We start from the raw sequence: 11599 nt of genomic DNA on the forward strand, positions 1-11599 counted from the left end.
AATATAACAAATAATAACGTGCTCTAGCGTGTGGTCCTCGTGACCCGCGGCACGGAAATATAACAAATAATAACGTGCTCTAGCGTGTGGTCCTGGTGACCCGCGGCACGGAAAAATGAAAAAAAAAAATAATGTGCTCGAACGAGCCGCATCCACTGCACTGCCACAAGAACAGAAACATTACATCCACTGCCCGTAATATGCAACTCCGCCTCGTGTCGGAGAGATCGAGGCGTCCGATCCTTTGGATATTGTACGTAAACCGGAACTATATTCGTTCCGAAATAAAAATTATAAGAGTCCAGATATATATGGATGAAACGAACGCAAAGCGTATGCAGCAAAGAAAATAACCTTCCTTCGGTCGAGATCCGTCATGTTCAGAGAGGAATAACATTCGTCGCAGCAGCCTCGTTGTCGAGAGTCTGAAACCCGCCGTTGCGAGATCGAATTTCACATGCTCGCTTCGTGTTGTCGGGTAAATGTATAGACCGCTCGAGGCTGTCCTGCCGTACGAGATTCCTAACGAACTTACGAATTTTTTTTTTCGTTTACCTGAGCTACGGAGCCGACTCGACTGGATGGTAATATGGCAATTCGAAAGAGTCCCGTACTCTTTCGGTCGACCGTGTGTCGTTCGTTCGGAGGGGACGTTTCCGTCGCAGGAGCCTCGTTGTCGAGAGTCTGAAACCCGCCGTTGCGAGATCGAATTTTAAGTGCTCGCTTCGCGTTGCCGGGAACCAAGTATAGACCGCTCGAGGCTCCGATACGACGAGTCCCAACGAATTTTTACCCGAACGAAGAGAACGTACCGTCGACACGACCCTCGAATTTTTCGCAGGATCGCGTGTCGCCCCGCTCTCTCCTATCTGTCGATCGTATTTGTACCGTTCCGTTCGGAGGGGACGATACCGTCGCGCAAGCCTCGTTGTCGAGAGTCTGAAACACCCAGGCGTCCGTTGCCGAGCTCTTACGAATCATTTATGCTCGCTTCGCGTCGTCGGGGTTGAAACATAGACCGCTCGAGGCTGTTGTACGGCGAGTCCCAACGAATTTTTACCCGAACGGGAAAACGTACAGTCGTCGACCTCGAATTCTCTCAGGATTCGTGTCGTCGTCACCGCTCTCATATCAGTCGATCGTACCGTTCCGTTCGGAGGGGACGATTCGTCGGAGCAGCCTCGTTGTCGAGAGTCTGAAACACCCAACGTCCGTTGCCGAGCACTTACGAATCATTTACGCTCGCTTCGCGTCGTCGGGGTTAAACATAGACCGCTCGAGGCTGTTGTACGGCGAGTCCCAACGAATTTTCACCCGAACGGCCCGCTTCGTATCGACTTCACGAATTATCGTGAGAGCGTGTGGTCGCGCCGTAACCTGTTCAAGTCGATCGTATCGTACCGTTCCGTTCGGAGGGGACGATTCGTCGCTGCACAGCCTCGTTGTCGAAGAGTCTGAAACACCCAGCGTCCGTTGCGAGCTCTTACGAATCATTTACGCTCGCTTCGTGTCGTCCGGGTAAATATAGACCGCTTCTCGAGACTTGCAACCGGCGAGTCCCAACGAATCTTTACCCGAACGCGCGCGTGTCGTCGACTTCGAATTCGTGCATGGAGCGTGCGTGGTGTCGTCGCGCGTAACCTGTTGAAGATGGTCGATCGTACCGTTCCTTTCGGAGGGGACGATTCGTCGGTAATAGCCTCGGTTGTCGAGAGTCTAAGACGCGCCCAGCGGCCGTTGCGAGCTTTCGAATCATTTTATGCTCGCTTCGTGTCGTCGGGTGAACGTGTAGACCGCTTCTCGAGGCTAGTACAACCGGCGAACGTTCTAACGAATTTTTTTTTACATTTACCCGATCGGTGTTTACGGTACATTAGCGGACCCCTCGAGTTCTCGTAATCGAGAACTCGTCGGGTCCGCTTTTTTATTTGCCATTTTTTCAGAAAGCAATACGCCGCTGGCACTTTGCCGTTTTCCCACTCCCAGAATTGTGCCGTTCAGCTCAGAGGGGACCCGTTCCGTTCCGTGCCGTCCACACCCATAACCTCGTTGTCGAGAGTCTTGAAACCCGCCGTTGCGAGATCGAACTTTACTTGCTCGCTTCGCGTTGTCGGGAAAAATATAGACCGCTCGAGGCTGTGTGGTTGGGCGAACGGTGTGGAGCGTCCTAACGAATGTACGAATTTTTTTTTCGTTTACCTGAGCCTTGTTGGAATCGACACGACTGGGTGGTATTGGAATTTTGAAGAGACCGTCGTCGTCGTTCGTTCGTTCGGAGGGGACGATTCGTCGCTCGCGCCCAAGCCTCGTTGTCGAGAGTCTGAGAAAAACCCGCCGTTGCGAGATCGAATAATTTTATACTCGCTTCGTGTTGCCGGGGAAAACTCTTATAGACCGCCTCGAGACTGTGCGCGAAGACGACGAGTGTGTCCCATCGATGATAACATTGTTATGTTCACCCGAACGAGAGCGTCTTGTCGATCTCGAAAGCAATACGCCGCTGGGTGTTTGGTCTTTTTTCTTCTCAGTTCGACGCGCACGTTCGTTCCAGAGGGGACGATTCCGCCGTTGCCCGTTGTCCTCGTTGTCGAGAGTCTGTAATCCCGCCGTTGCGAGCTCGAACAGTTTATGCTCGCTTCGCGTTGCCGGGAGGAAAAAGACCGCCTCGAGGCTGCTGGTACGGCGGAGGAGGAGTCCTAACGAATTTTTGAAGGGATTTTTTTTCTTTCTCTTCGCACCTGGACGCGCGTGTGCATTTTTTCGTAACTTTGAGGGAGACCTTACGCGCGAACCATCGGCGTATGCGTTTCATCCGTAGGACCGATATATCGTGTCGCCTCGAACTCCGTCGAGCGGTGAAAGCCGCCCACGGTTCGGCGACGCCCGCGTCTCTTTCACCGGAGACGTTTGGGTATCGACTTGTTCGAACTTTAGTACCAAGAGACTCAAAGATCAATAAAATATACATATACGATTACCCTGAACGGTGGATCACTTGGCTCGTGGGTCGATGAAGAACGCAGCTAATTGCGCGTCAACGTGTGAACTGCAGGACACATGAACATCGACATTTCGAACGCACATTGCGGTCCACGGATACAATTCCTGGACCACGCCTAGCTGAGGGTCGTTCACGTAACCAGAATACTGCTTGCGTTGCGTTTCGTCGAATCTTTCTTTCCCTACGGTGCTCGAATCTGCCCGCCGTCGTTCATTCTCGAATTAAATTACGAACGTTTCTGAGTTCGGGCGGCACCGAGAAAGGGAGGAAGAGGAGCGATACGCGACGTACGAGCGATCGTTGGACGTTCGTCCGAGTCGTCTGTGGCCGTGCCGAGGCAATCCGCGATTGGCAACGTGTGTGTGCGCGTGCGGCGTGCGTAAACGCGTTCACGGAACTCGACGGTGCGTCGATCACGAACTCGCGTGAGTTCTTCGTGGCGTCGTGAGTCGTCCGTTAAACGGACGACCGCCCACGGGAACCGCTTCGTGTTTCGATCGCCGATTTTGTTCCGCGTTCCGAATTCGCACACCCGCCACACGCATCGCCTTCGCCCCGCCTTTAGCGCACGATACGAACATGCCGCGCGCTCGACGTCGTTTAAAATGAATTGTTTTTTTCACGCCGCAAGACCGAGGGAGAATTCTCGGTCGAGAGAGAAGAGATATACAAGAGAGAGAGAGCGACATCGTCGTAACGCGAGGGACGATGATGCGCATCCGATCGTTCGAAGTTCTCCTCGTACAGCCCCAGGGTGTTCGATCAGAATAACCCGTTCTCTCTGTTCTCTCCGCGCGTGTGTATACCATGTTTCCGCGAGGGAAGAAAAGATCTCTCGCGCGGACCGTCACTCGAACATAGGCCGTCGTTGCGTCCGTGTAGCGTCGCAACGTTTCTGGCCTGTGACGCGTGTCCGCGCTTCGGAGATCTCCCGAAGCGAAACTCGAATCGGTAACACGCGCGACAAAGGAGAGAGTTTTCGGAGCAGATACGGGAAGATTGGCTCCCCTTTGGCGAGGCTCGAGTTTTTTTTTCTTCGACGAGGTGCCGCCTCGGTGCCGCAAGGTACTACCGCCCTACTTCGTGATCATCGAGTGCGTTGGTCACCCCATGTCTTCGTTGTCGAGACGGGACCGCGCGACCAAAAGCCGGTCATCCAGTCCCCGGAAGCGCAGCTTGCGCTACGATCGCATCGTACGCTTTTCCACGCGTGCGTTCCCTTTTATTTCCCGTTCACGCAGCAGAGAGATTCGTGCGGGCGCTCCAACTCGGCCTGTCCTTCGTTCCGAAGGATCAGGGTAATAAAATCGGGGGAAAAGGAGCCGCTCCGTTTCGATCTCTGCGTGTTACGCGCGGAAGGTGTGGAACCGCTGGAGAGTGTAAACGGTTTGTCGATCGTTCGCAGCTACGACGATAAAGAGGACGGATGTTAAAGAAACGCCGGTAGCTTGGTCGTCTAGCGAGAGTCTCGTATTTTTTTTTCTTTTATATTTTTTACGAATCTTATATATAAAAGAAATACCGACACACGAAAGGCATTGGCGAGGTGCATAAAACGCTTCGACGAGAAACACAACAACGAAGAGAGGTGCGTGTAGTTTCTTCTTGCCGGTTTCTCGAGCGGTAAATCAAAGGATCGCTGTGTCGGAGATGGACGAAAGTTCTTTTCGTCGTCTGCCGTCCCCGTTCGCCGATGCTCTCTCCTCGTCTTGTATATATTTATACATACGAATCTCTTTTTTTTTACCTTCTCTCCGTAAGCGAGCTCGATGGCACGAATGAATTTCGTGCGTCACGTAGAGACGACCTCAGATTAGGTGAGATTACCCGCTGAATTTAAGCATATTACTAAGCGGAGGAAAAGAAACTAACCAGGATTTCCTTAGTAGCTGCGAGCGAACAGGAATGAGCCCAGCACTGAATCCCGCGGTTCCGCCGCTGGGAAATGTAGTGTTCGGGAGGATCCGTTTATCCCGAGACAACGAATCGCGTCCAAGTCCATCTTGAATGGGGCCATTTACCCACAGAGGGTGCCAGGCCCGTAGAGACCGGTACGCGTTTCGGGAGGATCTCTCCTTAGAGTCGGGTTGCTTGAGAGTGCAGCCCTAAGTGGGTGGTAAACTCCATCTAAGGCTAAATACGACCACGAGACCGATAGCGAACAAGTACCGTGAGGGAAAGTTGAAAAGAACTTTGAAGAGAGAGTTCAAGAGTACGTGAAACCGTTCAGGGGTAAACCTGAGAAACCCAAAAGATCGAATGGAGAGATTCATCGACGACGATACCGGCTCCCGACGGCGCGCGATGCCCCGGTGGTACCCTCGCGGTACCACGGCGAGCGGCACGCCGTCGTCGGCGAACGTTCCGGTGATGTAGTCGTGCACTTCTCCCCTAGTAGAACGTCGCGACCCGTTGCGCGTCGGTCTACGGCCCGAGTGGGCGCCTGTGGCGTCGCAATCTTGCGCACGCGGCAGACCCTCGGTCGCCCGGCCGGCTACGCGACGGTACTCGTACGGTATCGGGCCGCAACCAATCCATTCTCGAATGTGTGTGCGTCTAGCCCGCCGCAAGCTCGGTCAGACTACCCGGTGGTACGGACTTTGCGCCGGCTCCGGGCCTGGCCAGCTGTTAGCAGGCGGTGTCCTCGGACTGGCCAAGCTTCGAATTACCGGTCGGCGACGCTACTGCTTTGGGTACTCTCAGGACCCGTCTTGAAACACGGACCAAGGAGTCTAACATGTGCGCGAGTCATTGGGATTTACGAAAACCTAAAGGCGAAATGAAAGTGAAAGTCGGCCTTCGCGTCGACCAAGGGAGGATGGGCCGCGTACCCATGCGGCCTCGCACTCCCGGGGCGTCTCGTTCTCATCGCGAGGAGAGGCGCACCTAGAGCGTACACGTTGGGACCCGAAAGATGGTGAACTATGCCTGGTCAGGACGAAGTCAGGGGAAACCCTGATGGAGGTCCGTAGCGATTCTGACGTGCAAATCGATCGTCGGAACTGGGTATAGGGGCGAAAGACTAATCGAACCATCTAGTAGCTGGTTCCCTCCGAAGTTTCCCTCAGGATAGCTGGCACTCAAAGAGACATACTTGAACATATGTGCGATGAGTCTCATCTGGTAAAGCGAATGATTAGAGGCCTTGGGGCCGAAACGACCTCAACCTATTCTCAAACTTTAAATGGGTGAGATCTCTGGCTTGCTTGAACGAACTTGAACTATGAAGCCACGAGATCTCGGATCAGAGTGCCAAGTGGGCCAATTTTGGTAAGCAGAACTGGCGCTGTGGGATGAACCAAACGCAGAGTTAAGGCGCCTAAGTCGACGCTTATGGGATACCATGAAAGGCGTTGGTTGCTTAAGACAGCAGGACGGTGGCCATGGAAGTTGGAATCCGCTAAGGAGTGTGTAACAACTCACCTGCCGAAGCAACTAGCCCTGAAAATGGATGGCGCTGAAGCGTCGCGCCTATACTCCGCCGTCAGTGGCAAGTGGGAAGGCACGCGCGAGCATGTCGGTCCTTCATGAAGCCCTGACGAGTAGGAGGGTCGCGGCGGTGTGCGCAGAAGGGTCTGGGCGTGAGCCTGCCTGGAGCCGCCGTCGGTGCAGATCTTGGTGGTAGTAGCAAATACTCCAGCGAGGACCTGGAGGACTGATGTGGAGAAGGGTTTCGTGTGAACAGCCGTTGCACACGAGTCAGTCGATCCTAAGCCCTAAGAGAAATCTTACGTAAATGTGGTGTACTAAAAGCAACAATCTCGAAGGAACAAACAAACAAAAGTGAGCGAAAGACACACACCCATTGGGCGAAAGGGAATCCGGTTCCTATTCCGGAACCCGGCAGCGGAACCGTATACCAATCCGGGCCCTCATAAGAGTGTTCGTCGGGGTAACCCAAAATGACCTGGAGACGCCGTCGGGAGATGCGGGGAGAGTTTTCTTTTCTGTATAAGCGTTCGAGTTCCCTGGAAACCTCTAGCAGGGAGATAGGGTTTGGAACGCGAAGAGCACCGCAGTTGCGGCGGTGTCCGCATCTTCCCCTCGGACCTTGAAAATCCAGGAGAGGGCCACGTGGAGGTGTCGCGCCGGTTCGTACCCATATCCGCAGCAGGTCTCCAAGGTGAAGAGCCTCTAGTCGATAGATTAATGTAGGTAAGGGAAGTCGGCAAATTGGATCCGTAACTTCGGAATAAGGATTGGCTCTGAAGAGCGGGGCGTGTCGGGCTTGGTCGGGAAGTGGGTTTGGCTGACGTGCCGGGCCTGGGCGAGCTGAACGGGCCGCTGCCTCGTGCATGCGTAACCCGGAATCCGAGCTCGGTCCCGTGCCTTGGCCTCCCACGGATCTTCTTTGCTGCGAGGCTTCAGCGGCGGTTCGCCGTAGCTGTCGTCCTCTTCGGCCGCCATTCAACGCTCAGCTCAGAACTGGCACGGACTAGGGGAATCCGACTGTCTAATTAAAACAAAGCATTGCGATGGCCCCCAAGGGTGTTGACGCAATGTGATTTCTGCCCAGTGCTCTGAATGTCAACGTGAAGAAATTCAAAAAAGCGCGGGTAAACGGCGGGAGTAACTATGACTCTCTTAAGGATGCCCGCGGCTCCATCGGCGCCTTCTCTCCGGCTCAGCCGCCGGGAATTTTTTTCTTCAAACTATTGTCTATATACGAAATTTAACTCTTGCTGGGAATTCTTAGTCAAACTATCGTAAATGTACGAATTTTAACTATCGGTGGGAATTTTTTTCTTTAGACTACTGTCAGTGTACAAATTTTAACTATTTGTTGAAATCTTTTTGTCAAACTATCGTCAATACACGTGGTTTAGTACTAAGTTGGAATTTTTTTCTCCAAACCATCGTCTATATACGAATTTTAACTCTCGGTGGGAATTTTTTTCTTCAAACTATGGTCTATATACGAATTGTAACTCTCGATGGGAATTTTTTGCAAACTACCGCCAATGTTCGAATTCTAACTCTCGGTGGGTATTTTTTTCTTCAAACTATCGTCTATATATGAAATTTAACTCTTGTTGGGAATTCTTAGTCAAACTATCGTAAATGTACGAATTCTAACTCTCGGTGGGAATTTTTTTCTTCAGACTACTCTCAATATATAAATTTTAACTATTTGTTGAAATCTTCTTGTCAAACAATCGTCAATACACGTGGTTTAATACTAGGTTGGAATTTTTTTCTCCAAACCATCGTCTATATACGAATTTTAACTCTCGATGGGAATTTTTTGGCAAACTACAGTCAATGTACGAATTTTAACTTTCGGTGGGAATTTTTGTCTTCAGACTACTGTCAATGTACAAATTTTAACTATTTGTTGAAATCTTTTTGTCAAACTATCGTCAATACACGTGGTTTAATACTAAGTTGGAATTTTTTTCTCCAAACCATCGTCTATATACGAATTTTAACACTCGATGGGAATTTTTTGGCAAACTACCGTCAATGTACGAATTTTAACTCTCGGTGGGCACATTTTTCTGCAAACTACTGTCAGTATTCAAATTTTAAGTCTTGTTTGAAATCATTTTGTCAAACAATCGTCATTATACGAACTTTAACTCTAGGTTGGAATTTTTTTCTTCAAACTATCGTCTATATACGAAATTTAACTCCTGTTGGGAATTCTTAGTCAAACTATCGTAAATGTACGAATTTTAGCTATCGGTGGGAATTTTTTCTTCAGACTACTCTCAATATACAAATTTTAACTGTTTGTTGAAGTCTTTTTGTCAAACTATCGTCAATACACGTGGTTTAGTACTAAGTTGGAATTTTTTTCTCCAAACCATTGTGGCGGCTAGCATCGAGGTATAATAGAAGACCTTTTTCGCTACAAGCAGCTAGAACGATTTATGGTATGCGCACAAATAAGTTACTTTTGAGAAGACGTCGTTAGCGAACTTTCTCCACATGCTAGTTGTAAATCTTAGTCGACGACCTCAGTGACACACGCGGACTCCATAAACCGAGGGTTTCCAAAAAGGGTCTAAGCCTACGGTCAAGAGGCTACACCCTTGACGTGAGAGGAACCAGACCCAGCGGAAACCCCGCTACATTGCCAAATGTTAAAATAACAAAAGCCCCCACTATACCTGCTGCCGCCCTTCCAAGCAAACGCGCTAAGGGCGCAAGAAGAGGCGGCACCTAGATAAACAAATACGTGATTGGCTAAGGTCGAAGCACAGACTTAGCCAATCATGCAACGCAAAGAATTGTACAAACGCGGCTGCACACGAGAGAACCAAAAAAGTCACAGTTGATCTCGAGAACTTGCCGAGTGCAGTCGCTCCAGAATAAAGAGAAAAGTGAACAACCTACGACTTAGTCAGATCATCCCAATAACGAACCCTCCTCCACAATTGGTGACCGCCCGACGTGATCCTATGTTCGTATAAGTTCACAAAGACAAGAAGCCAACACAGAACGAGATGGCTACAACATGCAAAATCACCGCCGCAGCAACCGTACAGCAGGTAGCCAGCGTGACACCGAGCAATAGTACCGAGCTTTTATTAAAGCGTTTAGAAAGCTTGCAACTCAAAATATCGGAGCTACGGAAATCTCACTCTCAAACGCGTCCAGACGCAAGATTCAGCCGCCGCCGCTCGGGTTCGAGGAGTGCTACCCGCAATAAGACACCAGCCAAACATAAACATTGCTGGTACCACTGGAAGTTCGGAGCCTCATCCACTCGATGCCGTTCGCCGTGTAGTTTCCATTCGGGAAACGAGGAGGGACATCACTGAACGCGGCAACCAGTGAAGGTCCAGCGACTAGCCGCTTGTTCGTCACCGATCGGGTAACGAACGAAGAATACCTGATCGATACCGGTTCGGACCTCTGCGTATATCCTCGCACGCGCATCAAAGGCCGAATCCAAATGACGAAATACCAATTATGTGCGGCTAACAACACCGTAATAAATACCTACGGCGACAGGACGGTCAACCTGAACCTGGGACTCCGACGAGCATTTCCGTGGAGGTTCATCATCGCGGACGTCTCCAGGCCGATCATCGGTGCCGACTTCCTGAGCCACTACGGGCTACTGGTGGATCTACGCAATAAGCGACTGCTGGACCAGACGACGTCGCTTACTACCAAGGGACGAATCACCAACGACGCAACACCATCGGTGAAGACAATCAGCGGCAACTCCCCGTACGATCAGCTGCTCGCCGAATTTCCAAGCGTCACACGTCCTACAACGGCCACGAGTAAGTGCAAACACGACGTAGTGCACCATATACATACTACCGCCGGGCCGCCGACTTACGCGAAACCGCGCCGTCTATCCCCGGAAATGTATAAGCTCGCGCGGACGGAATTCGAAGACTTGATGAGCCGAGGTCTCATCAGGCCTTCGAAAAGCCAATGGGCCTCAGCCTTACACATGGTCCAGAAAAAGGACAATGGCTGGAGACCCTGCGGTGATTATAGAGCGTTAAACGCACGAACGATACCTGATCGGTACCCAATACCGCACATAGAGGATTTTTCGCGGGTGTTGTTCGGGAAGACGATCTTCTCGACCATAGATTTGGTACGCGCGTACCACCAAATCCCGGTGCACCCGAACGACATCCCGAAAACCGCGATTACAACGCCATTCGGGTTATACGAATACGTCGCGATGCCGTTCGGGCTGCGAAATGCCGCGCAAACATTTCAGCGATTTATCGATACCGTTCTGCGAGGTCTCGACTTTTGTTTCGCGTACCTAGACGATATACTAGTCGCATCTAGGGACGAGACTGAACATAAGGAGCACCTCCGAGAACTCTTCGCGCGATTAGAAAAATACGGGATCGTAGTAAATGCGTCAAAATGCGTATTCGCCGTACCAGAAGTAAAATTTTTAGGGTACACGGTAAACGAACGCGGCACGAAGCCGCTACCGGATAAAGTACGCGCGATATTAGAATTCCCGAAACCAAAGACGGTAGAACAACTTCGTAGATTCCTCGGCATGATTAATTTCTACCGCAGGTTCATACCTGACGCCGCGAATTTGCAAGCGCCGATTAATGTCCTTCTAAAAGGGAAGCCGAAGAAAAACGCGACACTTCTTTGGTCATCCGAGGCCGAAGAAGCTCTTCATAAATTAAAAAACGCGTTAGCAAACGCCACATTATTAGCTCACCCGACGAGCTCGGCACGACTCGCGATTGTCGTAGATGCATCGGATTTCGCGCTTGGAGCAACACTGCAGCAGCGAGTAGGCGAATCGTGGGAACCGCTAGCGTTCCATACGAAAACACTCTCGTCCGCACAGAAAAAGTACAGCGCTTACGACCGAGAATTGCTCGCGATATACACCGCGATCAAACAATTTAGACACGCTGTAGAAGGTCGCTCATTCGTTGTTTACACCGACCACAAACCGTTAACATACGCGTTTAGCCAAAAACCTGAAAAGTGTACGCCACGACAGTTTAGGTACCTCGATTTTATCAGCCAATTCACGACCGACATTAGGCATATCAGCGGGAAGGATAACGAAGTCGCGGACGCATTATCACGCGTAGAAGCGATCACGCCCGCGATACGATACGAGGACCTGGCGAAGTCACAAGA

At 51.0% G+C, this 11599-nt stretch overlaps 1 non-coding gene and 1 pseudogene across 1 annotated transcript; both read left to right on the forward strand.

The window, feature by feature from the left end:
- Positions 1-2975: 2975 nt before the first annotated feature.
- LOC143432088 (5.8S ribosomal RNA) lies at positions 2976-3130 on the forward strand. Its single transcript, XR_013102895.1, has one exon. It is a non-coding gene; the product is annotated as a 5.8S ribosomal RNA (ribosomal RNA).
- A 1674-nt stretch (positions 3131-4804) lies between these two features.
- Positions 4805-8046, forward strand: LOC143432091 (large subunit ribosomal RNA; annotated as a pseudogene).
- Positions 8047-11599: the final 3553 nt, after the last annotated feature.

This window comes from Xylocopa sonorina, unplaced genomic scaffold (genome assembly GCF_050948175.1).
Source record: "Xylocopa sonorina isolate GNS202 unplaced genomic scaffold, iyXylSono1_principal scaffold0024, whole genome shotgun sequence".
NCBI classification, from domain to species: domain Eukaryota; kingdom Metazoa; phylum Arthropoda; class Insecta; order Hymenoptera; family Apidae; genus Xylocopa; species Xylocopa sonorina.